This window comes from Manacus vitellinus, unplaced genomic scaffold, assembly GCF_001715985.3.
Source record: "Manacus vitellinus isolate BGI_N305 unplaced genomic scaffold, ASM171598v3 scaffold_11_pilon, whole genome shotgun sequence".
NCBI classification, from domain to species: Eukaryota; Metazoa; Chordata; class Aves; order Passeriformes; family Pipridae; genus Manacus; species Manacus vitellinus.
The window spans coordinates 542,193-569,291 of NW_021938895.1; positions in this window are offsets into that span (position 1 = coordinate 542,193).

A 27,099-nucleotide genomic window follows, 5' to 3' on the forward strand; every position below is an offset into this window, starting at 1 on the left:
CCAACAGTGTCCTCGAAAGCACATGGTATGCTTTAAATAAACACATGTGTCCAATAACTGAAAAGGAAAATAACACTAGTGTGAGGCAGAGCAACAGACACCAATTCCTAGACAGTATAAGGAGCCAGCTTAGATATGAAGAAGTGATTTTTCTGCCTTTGAAAAGACATCTGAGGAAAAATTGCTTGGGGTTGGATTGGAGGAAGGGCCGTTTCCAGGCGACATGAGTCATCCTTAGTCACTGTAGGCCTCAAAAATCAGCAACTCTGCTAAACCAGGTGATGCAGGAGGAGTCTGAAGTGGAGTGGTGACTCTGGAGTATTTGGTTTTCATTAAAAAAAAAAAAAATAAAAATCCCCTTTATATTTTTTTCCCATTCCTTTGCAAACCCTTTTCCTCTCCAAGGCGAGCTTCAGCAGAAACAATCCTGGTCAGGGAAGTGGTAGAGTCACCACCCTTGGAAGTGTTCAAAAAAACACGTGCATGTGGCACTTGGGAACATGATTTAATGATGAAAACAGTGTGTTGAGTTGATTATTAGACTTGATGGTCTCAGAGGTCTTTTCCAACCTTAATGATTCTGTGATTCTACAATTAAAACATTTCTCTATTTGCTGCTTTGCACCTCAACACCTGGAAGTTCAGATGAACTTCATAAAAGATGTGTGGTCTGAAAACCTCACTAAACAGAGACTTAAAATTTATTCCATCTGCTGAAATTGTTTTGTGGGGACAGAGCACACAACTGGCTCCTGGTGGAAATTCTTAACATTGATTCTAAATGACCTTTAGGTTTTCTTAGAGAAGTTCAGTTTAGCCTGTCTGTATCTGTTAGCTCAAAAACTTTATTTCTTGCCTGATTTTTCACTCTTTTTTTCCCCCCATACTTCTCTTTCAGTTAGCACTCAAACTGAAAACATGGAAAACATAGAATATGATAAGTAAAGAAAACAGACAAATCAGAACTATCCACAGTGTGACCCTTTCTTCATAATCCTGGAAGAGATGTATACAGTGAGAAGAAAAAAGAAAAAAAAAGAAATAAAAAAGGTGGAAACTCCCTGAGACAAAATAATCCTAATTGATCAAAACAACAGAAAAACTTAAAGATGAAAGAGAGGGAAGTTCTATTTTTTTTTTTAAAAAGATGAATGGACAAAAGTGCCTTTAGTAACTTGTGGCTGATTTTTCCAGCAGGATAGCAGGTAAACCTTGTGCTCTCTGTACACGTAGGATTTCCTTTGACACCTGCATGGACCTTTGCCAGGGAAAAGTGCAGAAACAGAGCCATAGTCAACTCTCAAATGGAGATTATTTCCCATGAGACAGCACAGCTCATCTCTTGTCTGGGACAAGAGCACAAATACTTCCCCCCTGACATTAAAGATATTTCTTTGCTTTCTGTCCCAAATATTTATCAGTTTGAATTTTCAGACTATTCAGTCATAAATAAAAAACTTTACATAATGGAGAAGCAACATGTAGCTACTTACAGACCCATAGGCTTCCTTTTTGGGGAATATGATTAAAAGTGTTTCAGGAGACCAGTTATTGAGGTGGTGGCTGGAGTGCTAAGTTGGTGGCAAGTGCCTTCTGAGCAGTGGGAAGGAGATTATAAACCCCAGGAAAATTCCACAGAAGAACAAAAACTTAAACCCAATTCAAGGTTTTGGCTTTTTTAGGTTTTGTGTGTTTGTTTGGGGTTTTGGTTGGGTTTTTTTTCAGGCTTTTAGAGTAATTTCTGGCTGTACTAATGAGAGAAGGAAGACATCAAAATGTGGTGAGTAGGGAGCAATAATTCTGCTGTTACACCAAAGGTGTATCTCTGGTCTTTATTCAGTTAACTCATGGCTTTCTCCTTATTTTTCATTTTACTTAAATTTAAGTAGAAAAATTAAAACAAAAACGACCAGTAACCTTGTAAAGGTGGTGACCATGTTAAAAATAAAACCTATTAATCATCTGGATGAATCAGCTAATGGGCAGCAGATCTGGAGATCAAATAACTCCTTGGTCTCCAGACAATGGATGATAGGGATCCACTCCAACGGTGTCTCCAGGAAGCTCGTTTTTCAACTGCTCAAGCTGCATTTATTTAATAACTATTAGTAAACTTAATATCTATTTTTCTGACTCCTTTTGCTCATGAGCCATGAATGTGAAAGGGAAAAGAATAAGAAATCCTAAATTTCGTGGTGGTTCTTCTGCTCTGTCCCAAAATCACCTTTATTAGAAAACAGGATCCTGATTTGTCTTTTGACTTGAAGTTCAGAAGCTTCTCAGATGGTTAAGAAGCAACTTTCTTACCAAGGAATAACTTAAAAAAAAAAAATACCAAAACCTCTTCTTACTGTAGCTTTTTGCTTCTCTAATATTAAGATGGATAAATATTAATCAAATATTTTGAGTTCAACATATGTTTAATTGTTCTCATCCTAAATTGGGTCTTTGGGAAGCAGAGAAGCCTGTATTCCTCCCTCAGTGGAGTGAGAGCGTGGTTCCTCCATTAATTCAGGACATCAGTGGGACAATGAAGGAATTGCATGTTGGCAACTCACATTTCCTCTAGCCTCTGGATAAGGGATTTGAGTTTTTGTGCTTGCTGCCAATCCTTTAACAATCTTACACACCCTATAATCACCCTAAAAATTTGGAATAAAAGGGGGGGAAAAAAGGACTGAAAGGGAGAAGAAAAATCCTGAGGGCTGCCTTAGCCAAACATCTTGGACTTGAGAGCTATTTGATCATTAGTCTAAGTATGGATAATCGGTGTAATGGTAAATAAAGAAATTATACACTGAAATGGAAAAATCACTTGGTAAAAGCCCAAAGAATTATTTCTTTTCTGGAAGCTAACGTTCCCAGTGAAAGGCAAATGCTATTTCCCCCTCATTGTGTGTCACTTCCTGAGGTGTTTCGCTGCTATGTGTGTCTGTATTTTCATAGTACTCCAGTGCTGGGATTCCCCTGTGAAGTTTGACTTCAAAGTCTGCCAAAAATGTTGAGATGTACAGAAAAACTACATCTTCATCGTGCAGAGCTAACAGAGGTTAAACTCAGCTCAGGTTTTTAGTATTACCTTATCTCCCACATGTCATTGATTTCCCCTGATTAGTTTTTTTGATCTGTTTTGTCTTTTAAATTGTAGAATAAAATTTAATACATGTTTTCATGAAGGTTTGTATTGCTAATCTTTTCACTGAGGATGCTGTGGTTGACTGAAGCCTGTTCACAAGAGACCTATTCGATAGAAGCCACTGGAAGAAGAGATGTTAACTGCCAAATTACAAACATATGCATGTATAGAAAACAGGGATTTGATCCAGCAGTCTTTGCAGTTGCACTGGAGGATGCAATGACAAATTTTGGCTATTTATAGGCAGTCAGGCAGAGGAGTGTTCATGCCACCTCTCTCAGTTATCTTTGCGTTGAAGTTGCAAGGAAAGGAAAAATCTTTGCCCCAAATAATTCACAGTCCAGATGTGTACAGAAGGAAGGGACAAAATTAATACACATAATCATATAGTCATAGAATCATAGAATGACTTGGGTTGGAAGGGACCATTAAAGGTCATTTAGTCCGAGGCCCTGCAAAAAGCAAGGACGTCTTCAACTAGATCTGGTTGCTCAGAGCCTCAAAGGAGGTGTGGAGGAGATGGGTGGAGATAATGAGGAAATGTGTTTAGAGAAATATGGGGAGAAATGGATGAGACATGTGGAAGAAGAGACTGGGAACACAACTGGAGAGGTGCTCTTGGAGGTGCTCTTGGAGGAAGGTGCTCTATGAAAGGAGGTGCAACTCTGCAGGGACTGTGACCCATGGGTGACCCATGCCAGGAAAGGAACAGACGTGTGCCCATGAAAGATAAAAACAATTAAATAATTCCAATGCATCCAATGTTTAGATCCTTTTATTTTTTAAGTATGCTTGACTGGATCAAGGTAGGTATGGAATGAGGGCAGATTCACATTGCTTTAAATAAAAGCACTGTGTCATGCAGAATTATTAACCTTGACTCTAGAAATACAACAGTCAGCCACCAATGCATCCCCCAGATACAATGGTTCTGGGTGCAGCTCTATGATGCCAAGACTATACAGTTAGTGATTCTAGAATCAGACTACTCTGGTCTCTTCTCAATATTTCTCTGAATGTTCTACCCCATGTGATGTGACTATATTTCTAGTGATTTGCTCAACCTCAGTGAAAGACCTTATTACAGCACTAGGAGTAAAAGTTAACCTCAAATTATCTGACAAGTATCCTCAGCACAAAACTAGTTTTCTCTGCCTCATATAGGCTATTGGGCTTGGATAGTCCCTTTTTTATCTGGCCATCAAGTACACTGAGCACAAGGGGCAGGGACTCTTCTACCCCATAAACCAAGATTATAACCTGTACAAGCAATGTCCAACAACTGAGGTTTGGTTTATTGAGTCCTCTATGACCCCACTGAGTCTTCCGTGGCCACAGTGAAAAGCTGAAATGTATATTTGTGGTAAAATAAGCAAATATATTATATATAAGCAAATTTATAACTCCATAAAGGGGCAGTAATTAATAATTATTTAACAGTAACAGTGTGTGATATACCAAGAGATAAATTCTTTGTTTTAATAAAATTACACTGTATAAACAAAGTTGAAAAGTCCTGCATCTCATATCTTTTCCATCCCCTCTAATTTGTGCAGCTTCCGCTTGTTCAAGAATGACCAAGACCTGTTGCAGGATAAAATAGAAAATGGGGATTGAATAATGACAGAGATTTTTCCAAGGGTGAGATCTGTGGGTGTAATTAAAAATCCACTGGCATCCTACATACAATTAAACCTGAGTGGACAGAGAACTGGAGGACATTCCCATTTTTGCATAGAGAGAGCAATCCTGAGTTGGCAGGAGTGGATGCAGCAGATGATCTCGGAGGCTTTTGCCATCCCTAATTTTAATGATTTCTAGAGCTGCTTAGAAATACAGAGGCACATATTTAAAAGGTTCATGAGCTTTGCACACCCAAGGAATGCTTTAGCTGTCGTGACATCCTGTAATAGTCTTGGCACAGAGCAAGGCAGGAAAAGCAAACCATCCTCTTGGCCTGAATTTGCCAGAAAAATCTCTGCTTTCTCCCCATTGATGAAACTTGTCATTTTTCCTGTAGTTCCCAGTGTGTGTCGCTGGCAGAGAGGAGGGAGAAGGAAAGGGGGAAAAAAAAAAGAATAAAAAAAAAATAAAGAAAGAAAAGCTCAAATACTAAAAGTCATCATAACAAACTTGCCGCTGAGCGAAGTTGCTGTTTGGCTGAGCGTGGTGACTGCTGTGCTGTGACAGATCCTGTCAGGGAGGCACTGCCCCAGCTTGCAGGTGTAAGCATGACCTATCAAACTGAATGGGAGCTGACAGAAGGGATTTCTGCAACGTGAAACGGAGAGCTGACATGAAAACAGTGACGTGTGAGGGACCGAATCACCGCGAGCACAACTGTCACAGATGATGTCCAGAGAAATGACAGGAGAATACTAACTTTACTTGATGTCAGTTTAGTTGTCCTTTGTGTTTGGAAGAGTAACTGCTAGGAAGGGAAAAAATTTTAAAACACAAAAGGGGGGAAAAATCCAGCAAAAAATCCACGTGCACATCCATTTCAGCTCAACAGCCAAAGCAGTTTTTATGTCTTCTTGCAATATTACCAGCATAGACAATTTCATTTGTTGGATTTTGTTGTCATGCCTTCTTCTGAATAGAATTGTAGGCTTGTATAAACTATTTTAAGACTGAGATTTTATTTAGCCTACTGACAACACCAAGGAAGACCTGCTATGACTGCTGCTTTGGTTAATTACTCTTACAAGGATGAAGTCAGTTACCTTATCAAAGCAAGGAGCAAATATTTTTAATATTTTCTGAGTATAAAAGTTAAAATTGTGCCCCAAGATATCTAAAGTTTGCGTCACACTGTGTTACAAACTGTTTGCAGTGGAAAACATATCTGTTACTCCTCCTGACATGCTTTTGTGTAGCTCATCAGCTCTCTGGGTCAGGAGCAATCTCTTCCCTGTACTTTTACAAGTGCAGTAAAGTCTCTAAAACAGGCATCTCCAGGATGTGTTTCATGGAAATAGTTTCACTGCAGAGTAGGAATGGATTTACCACGTTGAGATTACAATAAATGCGTGGAACCCTTGATGTTCTCATGGATTATTCGGCAGTGATACACCACAAGGAGTGGTGGTGTTGGACAGATGCTAAAGGCACCATAGTTCAAGAGAGAAGAGACTAATCATGACTTTACCACTGCCTCTGCCTGTGCCAGGTGGGATGACAGGATTGGCAGGATTGGCAGGAAGGCAGTGAGGTGTGAGGGTAGCCCTTGAGACAGGAAACAGGGTTCCCACTTCTCTCATACTTCTGTTTTTTACCAGAACACCAAACATGTTTCTCCAACCTCTAAAGCAAAGTGGATTCTGAAACCTTTCTTTTCTCTGTGACCAGAGTGAAGTAGATCCAATCCCATATTCTTCTTTCCTTCTGAGCAAGCAGATATCCCCTAGGACAAATTACAGATGACAAGTGAAAATATAAACTGGAGAGAGCCTTAGATGGTAAATTGTTTATTCTGCTGCCTTAGTGATTTGATGTGGTTTAAAAAAGAAACAAGAAAAGGGACAAAAATCCCCCCAAATTCAAACAACTTGAATTAGGTCTGGTTCACATAAGAAAAGAGCAGAGGCTGTTAGAATGAATATTTTCAAATGAGGACAGAATTGGAATTTCAAGGCCAGGATGGATTCTGGGGTTCTGAGCAACCTGACCTAGTTGAAAATGTCCCTACCCATGGCAGGGGGTTTGGAATGAGATGACCTTTAAGGTCTCTTCCAACCAAAACCATTCTGTAATTCTATGATTCTACAGATGGGGAATAGTAACCGTAAGTTGTTTTCTCTGGCCTTGAGTAAGTCCCTTTTTCTTTCTCCACCTGCTGTCCACTGGATATAAGCTGCTGGAGGCAGAGATTCGTTATCCCTGTGAGTCAGATTCCAAGTCTGGAGAAGTCTGTAGGAGTATTTCCATCGACATCTCGGGGCTCTGGACCAGCCCATCAGAAATTGTGCCATGGCTCGTTCAGCTGGGGCACAATTGCATTTGAAGCCTTCAAATGCTCTCACGTTGTAAATAATAGTCAACATCTCATCAGATTAATTCAGTTGGTTATCAAATCAGATCTGATCAAAGCCTGGAATATTTGTTTATAAACACTGTCTCTTTGTTTTCATTTGTTTTAATTGAGCGGAGAAAAAAAGCCAAAATTTCAGAAATGTCTCAGAAGGTGGAATTATGGAAACATTTCTTTTCAGAAAAATTAAAACAACTTTATTAAAAATCCATTTATGTATAGCTTGAAAAGCCTTTTTTTCAGATGAACAACATATTGAGGTAAAGCAGACAAAATTATTAAATTTGAAACTATTGAAACAGTGTCAAATTATTCTTGATGTGCTGGATTTTGTTGAGTTAATGTGCATCGACAGCATATTAGAATTTACTAAAAACTCCATTTTCTGACAGAAAATTATTTTATCCAAAACCAATTGAGTCTTTTCTAACACAGATGAATTCTGATCATGGAACAATTCACATGAAATGGTACATGTGATCAAAGGTCTAATAAATTGCTGAGAAATGTTGAGATTATATGACAGATTTTCCTTCTTTGGGAATCACATGCAGATATGGCACCAGCCACAATATGATAAAAGACTTGGAAGAAATGAGCTACCTGTAAACATTACTCATTCATTATCTTGAGTTTCTGCTACTGTGTGACAAATCATTAGTCCTAGTGTAAGGCAAGCTTTAAAAATGTAATTACTTAATCATGCAGTTAGTTCCCCATCAATCCTTCCAGCACTTGTTCTTAACTAGCTTTAAAGAACAGAATTAGGAGTAATTTGTAAGCAAAAGTAATTGAGGAAAGGCTGATATTGCCAAGGTGTTGACAGCACTGCACATGGTGTTGTTTCTTTTAATTCTCCAGCAAAGCAGTGGTCTGCAAACTCTGCTGAACAGCACTAGTGGCTGGTGGAGCCTTAAAACATGTCCCAGTGTCCAAAACTGAGGTCAAGAATGGGGATTTTCCTCATTTTGTTTCACCACCTTCATGGGTGGCGGAAAGGAGGCATGGGATGAAGAGAGGATGGGTCCGTGAGACCTGGATATTAGGCTTGTAATTAATCCTGTTTGGTTTTCAGAGATCTTAACATCAGGAACAGCACTGACCCAGAAAAGGGAAAGCATATGTTGAGAGCAAGAAGAATCAGAGCTTGTAGTCAGGCAATGTTATATTTCATAAAACTCCAGGGGATCTAAAGTAGGGTAAACTAGAAATGGGTGGTGAATGGGAACTTTTTAATGTGATCTGTTTCACTGGAGAATGTAGATTCATCAAAGCTTGAACTGTCAGAAGGGAAAAAAAAATTTTAACTCTTTTTTCATCTGTGAAACTTCTGAAAAATTATTTGAAATTATTCAAGGGTCCTGTTTTGTCATGTCCAAGGATGAAAAAACCTACTGTCCTGATTTTAATCAACTTGTGAACCACAGTGTCTGCATGTATCAAAAGCAGGGTGGCCAGAAGGACCAAGGAAGTGATTGACCCTCTGTGCTGGGCACTGTTGAGAACACACTTTGAGTTCTGTGTCCAGTTCTGGACCCCTCACTTCAAGAAAGATATTGAGATGCTGGAGCAAGTCCAGAGAAAGGCAGCAGAGCTGGGCAAGAGGCTGAAGAGTCAGTCATATAAGGAACAGCTGAGGGAGCTGGGGGGGCTCAGCCTGGAGACAAGGAGGCTCAGGGGGGACCTTCTCACTCTCTGCAGCTCCCTGACAGGAGGGGGGAGCCAAGGGGGGGTTGGACTCTGCTCCCAGGGAACAAGGGACAGGACAAGATGACATATCCTCAAGCTGTGCCAGGCGAGGTTCAGCTTGGACATCAGGAGGAATTTCTTCATGGACAAGGTGGTCAGTCTTTGAAAGGGGCTGCCCAGGGAGGTGGTGGAGTCCCCATCCCTGGAGGTGTCCAAGGAAGGACTGGATGTGGCACTCAGTGCTCTGGGCTGGGTGACAAGGCGGGGATCGGTCACAGGTTGGACTTGATTATCTTGGAGGTCTTCTCCAACCTAAATGATTCTGTGATGTTCATTCTATCTTTCTATCTATCTACCTGGCCACCTACCTTTCCAACACAATCCTGAAATACCCAAAATAAAAATCAATACCTTAAAAACTATAAATTCAATTAATTTTGGCACTCTTGTTCTTGACATAAAAGTGGAGCTGGCTGGAAATCAGTGTAACTGTTCTGAAAGCAAGTAAATTAAAAAAAAATATTTATGAAATCAGATGGGAAAATTAAAAATGAGATCTATTGCTGGAGAAAAAACCCCTACAGATACCTTTGTTACCAGGATTTTTTCTTCTTGGAATTATTAAGTTTCCATGCAGGATGCTGCATATGGAGGTAGACTATTCAAGGAGATTCCTCTACACCTGCTGTATATGGTGCCATGTATGGAGAGAAAGACTGAGGACACTAAAGTCAAAAGGTAAGAAACCAAGGAATTTTCCAGAGGAAACTTGCCTGCTTTTTATCAAGTGGTTCATGAAAACTAATATCAGGATGTGTATCTTTTCAAAATTGGCTATTTCTTTCAGGGAAATTTGGTCCTAATTTGGGAGGAGGAGGTGTTGGATCAGTTTTCACTGTTTTGCAACAGCCAGAAAGACACGATGAAATCAGGAAAGAAAGAAATTAAGAGTTGTCTGATACTGTGATCTATGCCCTTGCAAGTGATGCAATGGAAGAAAGTGGTTTTTTTCAGAAAAGAGAAACCTTCTGGTCAGGGGTGAGGGGTGGAGAAGGGTATTCAAAGGGAATGTGATCTGAGGAAGAAAGTGGAAATGGCTTGTGAAGGTTAAAGTTCAGTGCAGAAGGTGTGTCTACCCCAGCTTAACTGAAACTAATTAAGTGTGATTGCAACACATTTCTTTTCAATAATTGTGCCTGTGGGTTTATTTAGGACATAGTATTGAAGGATGTCTGAAGGCACAGTCCTCGTGACATCTGATCCAACCACAGCGTGTTTGTGTTTAGCCCTCTCTTGTCTTCACCAAGAGATGAGAAATTTAATAAGAACCATGTGCTCAGCTCATCTTAATAACTTCTAAATCACTCCAAACCTGCTATTGCAAATCCTGCCTTTATACCATACACTTGTCTTGGCTGGGAGTTGCAAACAGGGAGGGAACAGAAGGAAAGTTACTTGATAGGACGAGGGGGAATGGCTTCAAACTGTAGAGAGTAGATTTGGATGAGATATTAGGAAGAAATTCTTCCCTGTGAGGGTGGTGAGGCCCTGGCACAGGTTGCCCAAAAAAGCTGTGTCTGCCTCATCCCTGGAAGTGTTCAAGGCCAGGTTGGACAGGGCTTGAAGCAACCTGGGATAGTGGAAGTTGCCCCTGCCCATGGGATTGGAACTGGTTGGTCTATGAGGTCATTTCCAATCCAAACCATCCCATGATTCTATGAAGCACTGCACATTCACAGCTGCAATGTGATGTTTTGCATAATGGCAGTTCAAAGTGATGGAGGAAATCATGCCAAGCAGTGCACTCAGGTAATTGAACTTCTCCTTTTCCTTAGAGATATTGTGTGGGTGGACCATGACTTTCTTTTGTTATTTTAGCCAGCAGGTATTTCAGCAACAGAAACAACAATATTTGCCTGTAGGGTTTTTGCACAGAAGATCAGGGTGTATACAGCTTTTTCTTATGAATAACTGAATGAGGCCAAGCTTATATTGCTTTTTTTTAAGACAAAAGCAAAATCTCTCAGTTCAGTCCTTGAGTTGGTGCCATGATACTCGGCATTGATCTGGGAGCTGCATAATCCTGTTACTGAAGCCCTGGCTGAAAAGTGAAAAAATGTCACCAACTTGTTAAATGTGTATTAAGTGATGCTCCAAATGCTGCTACAAAAACCATTGCTGGTGCCCTTTAACCTCTTCAGCTTCTTCAGGAACAACTTGAGAAGAAGTTGAATATTGGCGTGTTTCCCAATCTATTTAAAAGACCTCTTTGAGGGAAATAGAAGTGTGACAGATGAGAACTGCTGTGATACAACTGTTGCAGAATTTCAGAACAGTTTGGATTGGAAGGGGCCTCTGGAGATCATTCAGTCCAACCTCCCTGCTAAAACAGGTTTGCCTGGAGCAGGTTTCCCAGGACTATGTCCAGGTGGGAATCTCCAGAGAAGGACACTCCACAACCTCTCTGGGCAGCCTGTTCTAGTGCTTTGTCACTCTCCCAGTAAAGAATTTTTTCCTCATATTCAGATGGAACTTCCTGTGTTTTGGTTTGTGTCCATTGCCCCTTGTCCTTTCGCCTCACATCACTGAAAAGAGCCTGGTTTTTAACGCGTGGTCCATCTGACTCAGATTAGGATTAAAAATGGTGGAATTAATCTCCTTTTCATGTTAGACAGCTAAATACTGGATATCTAGATCTAGTGTTTTCAGGTTTACGTTTTTTGTGCCTGTAGATAAAAACTAGGACCTTCTGAGAGCTCTTTGCCTGTCTCAGAGACGGATGTTAGGAAGGGACAGGTCCCTATATCCAAGGATCTCTTTTCTCTGACTGAAAGCACCCTTGAGTGCCTAGCAGAGACTCAGCACATCTAGATGGGATGAGAAGAAAGAGATCTGAGTGCTTTAATCCACCTCTTACTCAAAAGTAAGACCTTAGCCTCCAGTGGAACAGGTCTCTCCCAATTTTGCAGTGACATGCGTTTGTAAAACCAAACCAATTCTGCAAATATTCTTTATAGTGGTTCATTGTGCAGCATTAATATTTTGCATTCAGCAACATACAAGGCATCAGAGGAAAGATGAGCCAACTTCACACATCTAAAACCTTGGAAAAAAGCAAAGTGAGCTAGCCCCACAGAAACCACTTGCTCCTCATGAGCTGTCACCTCAGAATCTACAGCTTCTAACCTCTGGATATCTGTAAGGATAGGTCTTGTTTAACAACTGCATAATGTGATGGTACTGTGTATTTAATAAAAGTACTGAAACTGCTTCATGGTGCCACAGATTCACTTGCTGAACATGTCATGAGGCAAAATTTTATAGGCATTGTAAAATCTTTTTACCACACACAGCTGCATTACCCAAAATTACTCAAATCTGCAGGGCATCTGAAACACACACTACAGCAATAATAGGCTTTGCTGCTTAAAAAGTGATTATGACTAATGCACAAAAACAATTATCACCAAGCTTAATTGCAAAGAATTAAGCACAGAATATATATGTATATAAGTATGCACACACACATATATATATGTGCATATATATCACATTCCATATCTAGTTTCTTACTAGAAAAGAGGATCTAACAAAAGTAAAGATGAGGAGAATATGGGTAATTCTGGAGGGGGAAAAAAAATCAAAAATATAAAATAAAAAACTACTCCACAAAAAAAAAAAAAGCAGAAAGAGCTTATTCAACAGAAGGTATGGAAGTCAGCCAGAAAGCACAGACAGTGATCTTAGTGTTAAGGGTGAAGAGGGCTTTACTGAGAATGATTAGAATTGAGTTGGGTTAGAGCAAAATGTCCATTGACAGTACACTCATTTTGGGAGTGACCTGCAATCGATCCTCAGGTGAAGACTGCAAAACAGGAAAAAGCTTAAATTCTCTTTATTTCTTACAGATATATTGCCACTTTCCAGCAACATAAGTCTTAAAAGGCTTTAAAAGCCAGAGGTACAGTCTATGTCTTTATTTATTCCCGTCCTTGGAAGTGCTCAAGTCCAGGTTAGCAGGGTCTTGGAACAACCTGGTCTGGTGGAAGGTGTCCCTGCTCATGGCAGGGGGATCAGAACTAGATGATCTTTAAGGTCCTTTCCAACCCAAACAATTCTATGATTCTATGATTCATAAAATCTGAATTAATTTGTCCTTCATCAGCTTTTTAACTGCTTTTTGAAAGCATTTATATTTTTGGCCTCTATGGCCATATTTTCATGAATTTCCATACAAAATTATCTGCCTTATATACTGATACTCTTCTACACTATCAAGATTGTCTGGTTGTATGGTCTGGAGAAAACCAGTATTCCTACTATGCTGCCTAAATCCAGGACACCACGTGACATTCCACACCTGCCTCTTACCCACCCCCACCAGATCGAGTCAGTGCAGTGTCTGTATGAAGTCTTCTTATAAACCAGCAGAACAGGTACCAACTATTTCATTATAATCATTGTATTGATATTTATTCTTCAGCTTCCAGCTGTGGTGGTCCTTAAAGGAGGAGAGAATTGTGATTAAAGCAGAAATAATTAGGAAAAATGAGCTAAACCCTCAACTGTTGCCGGCTTCATTGACTTCAAGAAAATTAGGTCAACTGATGTCAATTGGGGTCCCCACCACTTGAGTTTGCTCTTCCTTCTGCTTCAGGCTTTTGCTGTGGCCTTCAGTAATTACACCATACAGCAGGCACACGAGTGGAGTGACTAAGTAGTTTAAAAGGAGGTGGATAAAAACACCAGAAAAAATGCAATTATTATTAGCAGTATGAACTGCAGTAAGGCCCATAGCCTGGAAAAAGCAATATTTGCAGTGTGCAATCAAACATGGATAGGATGGTGCTTGGGAACACTCTGCTCTGCTGGCAGGGCTCTGTCAAGCAGTCCTCTCACCCCTGGCTGTGGATCACTGTGTTAACAACTGTGTCAAGGCTTCCTTGATTGTGCTGCTACAGATGAGTGGTTTGACGCAGCTTTGGACTCTCAGGCTGTCTTTGAATTAGTAAACCTGCAAAAGCAGGTCACTGGCACAATGTGTCTCCTCCCATTAAATTGTTAGAATAGCCACTGGATTGTGTTTGTACAAAACAACTCACAGGAATGATTTGGGTAACAGCACTGGAGTGCTCCCCAACAGCAGTTTGGCTCTGAGGGTGATACAGACCTGCTGTATAGATAAAAACACTGCTGTGCCAGGTTCTCTGACTCCCAGGATTTTCTCTGGCTCTGTTTAAATATGCAGCCTGTGAGGTTGAAGAAAGTCCAATGTACCTCTGTTGTACCTATCTACCTTCTACTCAGACATCTCTTGTTGAAAATTGAGTTTCTCGAGTTTATGATGGACACAAAAAGCACATATTGACGTGAAGATCAGCAAAGCACAGGCTTTCTGCTTGGATGCTCTACCAGCATGTATTTTTTTGGATGGATTTATTGTTTTCTAAATAATTAGAATGTCCAGAATCTGGGGCCCATAATGATGCTGCAATATTTATATTTTATTAAAGATTAATTTAATTTAGTCTAAAATTTAAGCATGTGGCGATAACTCAACAGCTGCCAGAGGGAAAGGCAGACTCCTTCAGAGTCTCTTAGATGTTTCTCTCCAGATGGGACAAATTTCCTTCTGGATGTGCACATCCTCCTCTATCAACTATTAAGGGAGCCCAGATGACTTGCTTGGAGTGTATGCCTGGTGTTTTAATGATTTAAAGAATGACTCACACTCACAGACTTTGAGTTTGCTAAAGGAGGTTAGAATCTCCAAAGCCCAACAAAAATTAAAGGGAATTAGGTGTTTAAAGCCAAACTTTGGGTAGATCAGGGCTGGTTCTCCTAGAAAAATAATAAAGTCATGTGGTTTTGTGTTGTTTTTTTTTTCCATCAGAAGTGCAAAACACAGCAGCCTTTGAGTAAAATAGCAGATTTTTTGGCTGACATTTTCTCAAATTTTGAATTTCTAGAAGATACCATGTTTGTAACAAGAAAGTCCCAACTTATCACCAGTAAAAAACACAGAATTAATTTATAAACCATGAACATCAATGGGAATTAGGTGTCTAAAGCCAATTTTGGATAGATCTGGGCTGGTACCAAATAGTTCAGGTGCAATAAACTCTGCCTTACAGGGGAATTCACAGTCTTGCTTTTCCTGCCTGGCTCTGGGAAATAGTTAAGGAGTAAACTTTGATGCACTTCCGGCAGCACCCCACATGAAAAACTACCTAAATTTACCAGTACAGCAGAACAAGAACCATTTGCCTTGTTTTACAGTCAGTGTCCCAGTTTTTGGAAGCACCAGGGGACAGCACTGTTTGAACAGGAATCACCCTTAAAAATAACCACAGTGGAAAGAATTAACCAGATAGACAAATTATTTTTATTCTTTATTTTCTGCCATATCACTTCTATAATAACTTCCTGGATTACAATGTTACTTCTGTGAAGTCCATCACTGTATTTACAGTAGGAGAGTTTAAAGATTTCAGATATGAACCAGGACTCCACATAACTAAATGCTAAACAGGTATTGAAGAGAGAAACAGGCCCTACTCTTACATGACATTTTTGCTAGCTAGAACTACATCTCAAACTTTTGAAGGATATTTTAAATACTGACATTCAGGTGTCTGAAAACTAGAGAAAAATTTATTTAAAACTTTTGAAATTTAAAGTGATGCCTTTATTATTTTCATAAAATTCAAAACATATTTGTACGAGCTTTTTCAACTTCATGTACATGTTATATTTGAAAAATTAATTCTTTGGTTTTTCTGGTGACAAACTGGTGCTTTCTTGTTGCAAATCTGGTGTATTTCAAAGATTCAAAATTTGAGAAAATGTCAACAGAAAAATCAGATATTTTACTCAAGGGCTGCTGTGTTTTGCATTTTTGATGGGAAAAAAAATCAAGAAAAAAAATTATTAGCTCTCTAGGAGAACATCTGTTTGTGATTGACTTAAATCATTAGTCTGGTGTTTTGTTTTGGTGGGTTCTTTTCTCTTGAGAAGCAATCTTCAAGCTTGTTTCTATCCTTCCTAATAAAAATCTCCAATTTTCCTCTATCAGTTCCGAAGAGACCAAAGTGCTCCATTTTCACAAGGGGCAGAAAATAGCAGTGATTAAGTTGAGCTCCACACCTCTGAATAGAAAACAGAGATTTTTTATGGAAAGCAGCCACAGCTGCACATAACAACATGCATTAGTGCATCTTGCAGGGAAATGAAATCGAACAGCAAGACACGATCATAAGCCTATCTTGGAGTGTAGTCAATTTGTCCAGTAAATATTGTGGCATTAACAGTTTTATTTGTTGATCATTTCTGATGTTAATGGTAATGGGCCCCTTCGGTATTGGGATATTTATGTCTGACAGCGTGGCGCAATTTACATTAATAAGACTCATTAATTTCAGATGGTTTCTACTATGGAGGAAGGAAATATTAGGGGTGTTTTGTGGGGTTTTTTTCCAACATTAGTCTCTCTCTCTCCACACAGCACAGAGCCACTAAGCTACATGGTTGTACAAAAATGAATCAATGAATGCTCCGTTGTTGTTGCTGTTAATGATTTCCTTGCCTGCCAAAGATGAGGGTGGATAGCTGCCTCTTGGAGGAACTATCTTCCTTCCACATATTGCTTAGACTTTTCATCTTTTCCTTTTTATTTCCTTTTTGTTGTTTGTTTGGTTTTGTTTTCTTTTTTCGTTTGTTTGTTTCTTTTTATGTTGGCTTGGGGTTTTTTTGGTTATTTTGTCTCTGTTAAACTCAATCTCAAACAAAACAAGAAACATTTCTATTTCCTTCTCCCATTTCCTACATCCTCTTTGCTTCCATGATGATGACAATCCTGGCCATCAGTTAAAATCTGGATGCTAAAATTAATTACAAGTTTGTGAGAGGATTTATACAAGAAATGACAGTTCCTTCCTTGAAAATGGTACGAATGACTCAGTTCTTTCCTGTGTTCAATTTTTATAACAGGAAATAGAAAGCTAATTACTGGTTATTAAGAGCTTTCTAAATCTCCCTCTCTTTTATTAGTTGGACAATGAACAGTTACTTCATATGAGATGGGAAAAGTCAAAGCAAATAATTTATTGGGACTGATTTCCATAATGGGTTTTCAGGCACAGACTCACAGCACTGGCAGCTGACACAACTGCCACTGTCCTGCCTTAGCTTCAAAACCTGTTCCATTCTTCTTGAAAATGGAAAATTCAGTATTTCAGCTATTTAAAACTGAGAAAAAAGTGCTCTGACTTGCAATATCTAATTCCACAATGTAAACTTTCTGGTTTCATTTGGGTTTTTTCACAATATCTTCTCTTATTTTATTTTGCAGTCTGGAAAAAATAAATTTGAAAATGCGCTTTTTCAAGAAACCCAGAAAACATGAGACTTTCTTAAGGAAATTAATCTAAGAAATTAATCATACGGGTAAAGCTGAGGTGTAGGGTTTTGGAATTAAAATGTGAGGTTTTAGTATTAGAAAGAAAAGGAAACACTTAGGGTTTAATTCAGATCCCACTGAAGAAAGAGAGTTGGGGTTGTTCAGCCTGGAGAAGTGAAGGCTTTAGGAAGACCTTAGAACCCCTTCCAGTGCCTAAAGGGGCTCCAAGAGAACTGGAGAGGAATTTTGGACAAGGGCCTGGAGGGACAGAAAAAGGGAGAATGGCTTCAAACTGACAGAGGGCATGGTTAGATTAGAGATTAGGAATAAATTCTTGACTGTGAGGGTGGTGAGACCCTCGTGCAGGTTACCCAGAGAGTTTGTGGATGAGCATCCCTGGAAGTGTTCAAGGCCAGGATCATACAATGGTTTGGGTTGGAAGGGACCTTAAAGATCACCTTGTTCTGTCCCCCCACCATGGGCAGGGACACCTTCCACTATCCCAGGTTGCTCTAAGCCCTGTCCAACCTGACCTTGGACATTTCCAGGGATGGGGCAGCCACAGCTTTTTTGGGCAACCTGTGCCAGGGCCTCACCACCTTCATATACTTCATCTACCTTCATATACCCTCCAAGTGTTCTTAACCATCTTCTTTTTCTATAAGCCCTTCCTTTACCCATTGAATAAAGAGATGAGGTTTGAGGAGCACAAATAGCCCTGCTCAGAATTCCCCCTCTTTCATTACTTGTTGACAGTTTCATTATTACTGTTAAAACAAACTGGAAGCATAAATTCACCCTCTTCCCTTTTCCCTGACCACGGGCAGATGCTCAACAGCAGTGGGAAAAATAACTATCTCCCCATTTCCCTGCAGCAAACCAAAATTGCTACCCCTGGAGCTGAGGGAGATTTCAGGGGCAAGCTGAGAAATGTACATTTCTTATGATGATCATGATTAAAACTTCCTCTGTGTGTGTTCACGTCCTTTATTTCCATCATAGACCAGAGTGACTCTGTCTGTAAGGCAAACTCCCCCTTGCAGGGTGTTTTCTAAAGCTGCCAACAAAAATTGCAATAAAACAATGAAGGGAGATATAAAATAGAAATAACAATGCAATGGAACAAGTTTACTATGCTGAATTAATGTCCTTATGGCACTTTCATATTAACTCTCCAATTCATATTTACATGATAACTGCAGAGAAATCCAAATAAGGTTTATTTTCACCCAGTGTCCCACCTGCTTCACAGCCACAGAGTTGTCTTGCATATGAGCAGCTTGTGGGTGTCACCTACTAGTTCCCCAAGACACAACTTTACTAATTCACTCAGCAATATCAGCTTAGTCCTATGCAGGCTGGGGGATGAACAGATCAAGAGCTGCCCTGCCAAGGAGGACTTGGGGGTGTTGGTGGGTGAGAGGCTGGAAATGCCCTGGCCAGGTGCTCTGGGAGCCCAGAAATCTCCTGTGTGCTGAGCTCATCCTACAGCATGGGCAGCAGGGGAGGGGGGGATTCTACCCCTCTGCCCCTTCAGGTGAGACCCCACCTTCAGAGCTGCCTCCAGCCCTGGGGAACAACAGCACAGAAAGGACATGGACCTGTTGGAGTGAGTCCAGAGGAGGTCACCAAGATGATTAGAGGGATGGAGCACCTCTGCTATAACAAAAGGTTGAGAGAGTTGGGAGTGTTCAGCCTGGAGAAGAGAAGGCTTCGGGGTAACCTAATTGTAACCTTCCAGTAGCTGAAGGGAGCCTACAGGAGAGATGGAAAGAGACTATTTATAAGGGTCTGCAGTGGTAAGACAAAGGGGAATGGTTTTAAAATGACGGAGAGTAGGGTTAGATTAGATATTGGAAGAAATTCTTCCTGTGAGGGTGGTGAGGCGCAGAAACAGGTTACCCAGCGAAGCTGTGGATGTCCCATCCCTGGTAGAGTTCAAGGCCAGGTTAGAAGGGACTTTGAGAAACCTTGTCTAGTGGAAGGTGCCCCTGCCCACAGCAGGGGCGTTGGAATAAGATGATCTTTAGGGTCCCTTCCAACCCAGGTCTTTCTGTGATTCCATGGAATTAAATTGTCTACAGGTCTGAGCCATGTCTGCTTTGGGTCTGTCATGGATCACAGAATCTTTTCTAAAACACCTCCAGGGACTGTGACTTTGCCGCCTCCCTGGGCAGCCCATTCCAATGTCTAATCACTCCTTCTGTGAAGAAATTCTCCCTGACATCCAAACTAAACCTCTCCTGTTTCAGCTTAAGTCACATTGCTGGTTACCAGGAAGAAGAGGCCGACTCTCACCTGGCTACAACCTCCTTTCGGGGAGTTGTAAAGAGCAATGAGATCCCCCCGAGCCTCCTCTGCTCCAGGCTAAACACACCCAGCTCCCTCAGCTGCTCCTCCTCACATTTGTGTTCCAGCCCCCAGGTGCTGATGTTCACCCAGCCCTCTCCCCAAGATTTCCATGTGCATTTTGGCCTAACAAGGGCCAAGAACCATTTCCAATAGAAAATTTGGATTCATCATCTCTGCTTTGGTGAATAACAATGATAAAGACTGCTCGTTCATATACACCAGCCAAGCTACACTCAGAGCCATCTTAACTGTTGATGCCACTGCTACTGGTATGTCATGTAAAAGTCAAGGGAGCCTGATCCTAAAGGTCGTTTGAATAAAGGAGCTTTGAGATTTTTGTTTCTAGAAAAATTTATCCAAATCTGCAAAAACACATTATTGCATTTCACACACAACATAAGTGAAATATTTGTCCTATTTGGTCCTGAGTTTAATACACTTCACAGCCAACTCTGGTGAATTGTGCCTTCTTTGAAGTCCCCTTGATCATATCTTCAAGTCATTTTAACCCTTTACACAAGTCTTAAACAATGTTGGTTTTGTCTCCTTGACCTAAGTCGTGATTCCTCCTTTAACATGTAGATCCTACTCATCCTCCCTTTTCCCCTCAGTCACTATCCACCACCAGACCATACACAGTTCAGGTGACAGGATCTTTTATCCATTGCAGCACATTTCAACCTGTAGTTTGTGGTGTGCAAATGTAGCTTACTATGATTGAAGTTCAATCCACAAATTTTCTGCCCTCCCAGGCTTCTGGATAATTTTTATGTCTACTTTATAGATTTCACTAGTATAAAAATCTGCTATTATTTTTTTCATAATTTTGTCAAAACTGAGCCAAAAATGACTAGAAAAACTAGAAAAACTTTTGGTCCAGAGTTTACAGCCAGCCATTTGGTTTGGTTTTGAGGGGTGGTGAGTTTTAAATTCTTTTCTCCTTTTTTTTTTTTCTTTTTTGATCTTTTGAAATGTTTCTAATAAAAGATCTTATTATTTCAAAGAGCAAACTAAAAGAATCGTCAAGACATACTTAGTCCTGCTTGAGGAATCACTTAAAACAAGATCAGGGATGTTGTTCATGTGAAACCCTCCCAGATCTGGCCAAACTAGGAGTTTTTGGGAACTGCTCAGTAATAAGACAGTGCAATTATCCAGTGGTTTAGTCTGAGCTCAGCATGACTCAGCCCCTCACGTCTCCTAGAACACTGTAGATCATTGTCTACTTTTCCAAGCTCCTTGGTCTCAGAGATGAACAATTTGGGCCTGGAAGTCTGTAAAGTCCATGGAGACAAGGGAAAACCTTATGAGCAGCTTAGCAGGGGGCTTTTGATGTGGTAGTAGAGAGAAACAGCCAACTCTTGCTGTTAACTGCCTCTGTCAGTGGGAGCTGGGGTTTGAATCCTGTGGATAGATTTGTGCTGGCGGAGTACTGATCAGAGGAAGGAAAAAGAAACTGCAAAATCCATTAAAAAATTATATGTTGGAGAAATATGAGTCCATTTGTTTTTCTGTCTAGGTGATTATCTGGCCTGAGAAACAACTCATGTTATTTCTTGTGGAAACCAACCTGCAAAGTGCTGTTGGGGCGAGAACAGAGGCCACAAAGATGATCCAAGGGCTGGAGCACTGCTGCCATGGAGTCAAGGATGGGAGGGCTGAGGGTGTTCAGCCTGGAGAAGTGAAGGGTCTAGGGAGACCTTAGAGTCCCTTCCAGTGCCTAAAGGGGCTCCAAGAGACCCAGAGAGGGTCTTTGGACAAGAGCATGTACTGATAGGTCAAGGGGGAATGGTTTTAAACTGAAAGAGGAGAGATTTCCATTAGATGTTAGAGAGAAATGTTTCTCTGTGACTGTGGTGAGGTGCAGAAACAGGTTGCCCAGAGAAGCTGTGGCTGCCTTATCCCTGGAAGTGTTCAAATCCAGGTTGGAGAAGGCAACCTGGGATAGTGGAAGGTGTCCCTGCCCATGGCAGGGTACTGGAACAGGATGGTCTTTAAGGTCCTTTCCAAGCCAAAGCCAAACATTTTGGAATTCTATGATTCTATGCTATCAGATCATTAACAACTCTATCTGAAGGAGTAGCCCATATGTTAATAACCTTCATCCTGAAACTATTAAAATTAAGGATTTTCATATTTAGCATTTTTTTAAAGATTCTTTCTCTGGTTTATTTTTTTATCTGAATTTAGTATCTGCTTCCCTCAGACACCAAATGAACCCAGCTACTACTGCTCATGGTTCTGAGTCTGTCCAGGTCCAATTTCAAAGAGTTGTCACTTGACTGCTGGGCTTCTCATAGTGCTCTAAAAGCTGTAGCCTGTTTTCTCCAAGAAAACAGAGGAAAAGGAAACAAATTAGTTGTAACCACTCCCAGTGCCAATTATCCAGACCGTGTTATGTGTAAATATTTCTTTATCCATCCAAGCAGTAACACAGACAGCTGCTTGCAGAAGTCACCTTCTGAAAGGTGCTTGTGTCCTTGAAGAGAGAACCAGGATATTTTTGTGATGTGCGACAGCTGCATTTGCAGTTGTTCCTCCATATCTGAACATACGCCCTAAGTGGATTTACTGTTGGTTCTCTGCTGAAAACAAGGTTCCCATTCTCAGCGGTGACACAACTCGAAATAAAACTACATCACTACCAAAAAAAAAAAAAAAAAAAAAAAAAAAAAGAAGAGAAAAGCCACAGTTAAGAGTAAATTAAAGCAGATATGTGGGCTTTGATCAAGTTACGAGCAGGCAGAAGTGTTAATATACTGGAGCGTTTTCACAGCGGAAATGAATTACACCATCGGCCCTGCAACTGTAAAGTCGAGCGGAAATTGTAACAAAAAAAAAAGCAATGACTGGGTCTAAACTGTGAAGGATGTTGGCAAACGTCCAGGAAAAGGTATGGTTGGTGCCAAGCTTGCATAAAAGAATGGTTTAACAGCCACTCCAATTGCTATAACTGCCTCTTTTTTTTTCTTTTTTTTCTTCTTTCCCTCCCCCCTTTTTTTTTTCTTTTAGCTGTTTTTCCTATTGTAACTAATCTCATTAAATAAGGGCCATTGTCTCTCCCCTCAGACAACAGGCTCATTCACAGGAGCTCTGCCAGACATTGAGATCCTTCAGCGGGGTTTGAAAGGGACAACAGCACATCATAAAAAAATAGAACGGATTGAGAGTGTTCCACCCTGAAAGGCAGGAAAAAGCCTTCACAGCATGTCTGAAATTCAGCACCATTTGAAGACATCTATTGGAAAAGCTTGTGTGAAATCCTATCAATGTCTAAGATTATTGGAAGGTGGGAGAGGGAAGTACTTTGGGCATATTTGATGATTCCATAAACCTATGGCAGTGTGACAAAAGAGAGGATCAGCCACCAGGATTAGTGTGTGGGTGATGGAAGGAAGGCAAAATTTAATACAGAGAAAGGTCAAGTTTAAGGATCTGATACAATTCCCTTAATGGAATTGGGAAGTTTTGCACTGAATTATTAAAGAATTATAGCAACTCTAGTTATAAAATACTTCATCACTTTTCCACTCCTTCTCTTTTTTAGGAAGAACACTTGGTTAAATTAAAGGTGGTCATCGAAAAGCTTCTCGGGAAATAAAGAAGTCACCCTAACCTTAGTGATAACAATAACACAGAGATAGGTAAAAGAACATCTTAATAATTATTACTATGAGTAACCAGTATTTGCAACTAAAATTCTAAGACAAATCTAAGTATTTGGAATCAATAATCTTAAGTGTCTTTTGCAGTTTAAATGATTCTATGATTTCACCAGCTCAAGTGAGAAACATTTGCTATCAAGGCCTTCAAGTCTAAAGGGAAGAGAACAGTAGAGTGAGTAAAGGCAAAGAAGGGAATAGAGATGTGTCACACAGATTAGTTCTGATCTGACTCCCATGGGAGCCTGTGCATGCAGTACATCACATCAAATTGTGTCATGCTGGAGAATATTCAAGTTCTACCAGAAGCATCACACTGTTGGCGTTATACTCTCTCTACATAATATTTCCTGCTCTTCGGATTAAATAAACAGCTTGGTTGGAATCATAGAATCATTAAGGTTAGAAAAGACTTATAAGATCACTGAACTCAGCATGAACTTGATTCTGTACAGCAGGAATGCAGCTCATCTCTCCCAGGACCCAAGGAGACTCTCTACATACCAGGGAAGTGTTTCTAGGTCACCTCGCTTTGTGTCTGGGGACTTTCTCCGTTTCTGGGGCTTAAATATGGTCTTCTTGGGGTTGATCATGGGAATAGTAACAACAATTTACATCTGTAGTCTTAAAAGTCACTTTTTTACAAAAACACAAAAAATTTTAAAAAAAAGTAATCTAATCTTCAGATACCAGATGAGGACACTGTCTTCAGATACCAGATGAGGACACTGAGGTATAAGTTGCATGTAGGTAACAGCAAAGGCAACAACTGTCCTTTTGTTGGTCTTCTGTTCATTTGTGAGTAGCACAAAGCAGATTTCACCCATTTGCTTTTGTGTCTACCTTCCTCTGTCTTTCTCACTATTTTGTCCTTCTCTTCTTGTTCTTCTATCTTTTCCACTTACTTCACATATCCCTTGCCAAGCACTCGTACTCCTATGCCAAGTGTGTCCACAGATTTCACCAGGCTCAGGTGAGAGGTAGTCACAATTAAACAAGCCCTTCGTTGTTTCATAGAACTGTGTAACCATTAGTGCTGGAAAAACCCTCTCAGATCACTGAGTCCAACTCTTAACCCAGCACTGCCAAGCCCACCACTAAATCACGTTGCTCAGTGCCACATCTGCACATCTTTTAAATATCTCCAGGGGTGGTGACTCCATCACTGACCTGGGCAACCTGTTTCTTGACCACCCTTTCAGTGAGCAAATGTTTCCTAATGTTCAATCTAAACCTCCACTGGTGAACCTTGAGGCCATTTTGTCTCATTCTGTCACTTGTTACCTGGGAGAAAAGACCAACCTCCACCTCACTATGACACCCTCTTTTAGGTAGTTTAAACATTCAGTTTAAATTCTCTGCACCTCCTCTATAGGATCTTATAGGGAAACTAATAGACTACAGGTTCTACTTAAAGGGAAAAATAGCAAAGAATTTGACTTAAAATTTCTTTTTCTGGCTGAGCATGGCCAATACCTTTCAATCTTACTAAAGAAAGTCAAGATCTTTTGGAGTTTTGACCATCACTGAGCACATGCTTGGGTTGCCCTGAGGAAAATTTCTCTGGTTAGGAAAGTAACCAGCATATAGATCGAAAAACAAACGTATGGGCAGGTAACCCTTATGTACAAGTAGTATTCTCAGTGCAATGATAGCCACAATGTCAACTTCCAGGTGAGTTTCCATTCAGTGTTGCTACTGAGGACAGTGAGATCCATGTGAACTAATTAACTTGTATCCTGGAGAAGGAAGTTGTCACTAAGGAAATGCAGAACAAAGCAAAACTGAAACATCATAGACCCTGGCCTGTAGCAACAGGAATAAACCACAAATAGTAAGTAGATTAAAAATAACTGTCATGTTGCATCACAGAAGCCCTGGCACTTCTCTCTGCAGTGGTTTTCATTAGCAGCTGCAGTTAAGAACAGCAAGAATCTGTTCTTTTCATTTCCATTAATATCTTAAGAAACAGCGGCATTGTGGGCAAATCAAACTCAACTGGAACATGAAGTAAATCCCTCAGCCACAGTCAATTTTGATCTCATTTTACACAGAGCTAATCTGGATTTAAACCTGCTGAATTAGACTGGATTTGCAGTCAAGTCATCAAGAGCTGACTTGGATTCTTATTATCAGGTATAAGAAGACTATGAATGCTCATCTGGTGTGAGCCACCTAGGTACAACACTGGAGTCAACAGAGCTATTTATATTTAATTATTTATATATATATATAATTATTTATGATTTATACCTGGTGATCTGCATCCCTAGTTGTTTTAGTGCTTTACATAAAAATTCGGACTGTTGCTGGGTGATAGAGCTGGTCAGTGGTTCAGTGAGAGAGATTCTTCCACTAACAGAAGTTTAAGCTCTTTGCAGAGACAGGAAAAATATTACTGATTACTTTTAATATTTGGAATCTTCAATAAAACTTTTAATTTTTATTAAAGTACTTTTCATGTTTTAGATCTCTTGCCTGTGATATTATATGTATGATGTGCTAGGAAGTCGGAGTCCACTGAAGAATTATTTGATAACATCATAGATCTCTTCTGTGTATTTGTATACAGGGACAAATTTTGCATTCTTTCATTAAAATGTCATGGTTGTGAAAAGGTGTGGCCTTGCCACCTGTCTGGAAATTCCTTACCGAAGTTCTGAGATCTTCCTACCAGCTACCACATTTGAATTGCAGGGTAGATAATTTCCATGCATTGACATTCTTTGAAGTGTTTACTGTTCTCTGCCTTCATTTATAGAAAGAGTTTTGTGGGTTTTCTTAAAGGAAAAAAAGCTCGCTGAGTGTGAAATAGGATAATGAGAGTTATAGTTGTCGGATGCAAAGTCTTTGGGGAAGTTATGGTTATTTTGTTGTTTTTACATATAGAAAGGAGCAAAACGGAGCCCTTCTTGATTAAGTTAGTTCAACACTAGGAACAGTATGCATAACAAACAGTAGTAATTAACCCCAGGGCACATTGTTAGCACCAGCTCTTATTTAGGCTCACACAACAAGAAGAATCCACTCTGCTCACCACTCTTCATCCACTGCAACTGTTGGGCAGCACTGCCAGGAGTGTGGTCCACTGGTTTGTGGGGTAAGGTCAGGCTGCTCCAGAATCTCATCCCACCAAATGTGGGAAACTTTCATGGAATCATAGAGTGGTTTGGGTTGGAAGAGACCTTAAAGACCATCTAGTTTCAAACCCCTTCCCACGGGCAGGGACACCTTCCACTGTCCCGAGTCGCTCGGAGCCCCATCCAACCTGGCCTTGAACACTTTCAGGGATGGGGCAACCACAGCTTCTCTGGGCAACCTTTGCCAGGGCATCACCACCCCCACAAGGAAGAATTTATTCCTAATATCCAATCTAAATCTACCCTCTTTCAGCTTAAACCCATTCCCCTTTGTCCTATCACTGCTTGCCCTTGCAAAAAGTCCATCTCCAGCCTTCCTGAAGGCTCCCTTTGGGTACTGGCGGGTGCTATAAAGTCTCCTGAAGTGTTCTCTTGCCTTATACATCACCAGGGTAAACAGTATGATTTGGGTAACAGTCTGATTATTTCACTCAGGAAGTTCTTATCCCTCCTCATTGCTATTTACAGGCAACTTTTCTATTCCTTAGATATAGTGCAAATATTCATCATTTTCCTGGTTAAAGTATGCCATGAATTTCTGACCTTGTCTGTTCTACCCACATATGAATAGAATATGATGGTATTTGGGACAGGAAGAGTGGGATGAACTTCAGCTAACTCCATCAGTCACAGAAATAGGCTTTTAAATCTCAGCTATTTACCACAGTCTCCTTTTAACTTCTTTCAAG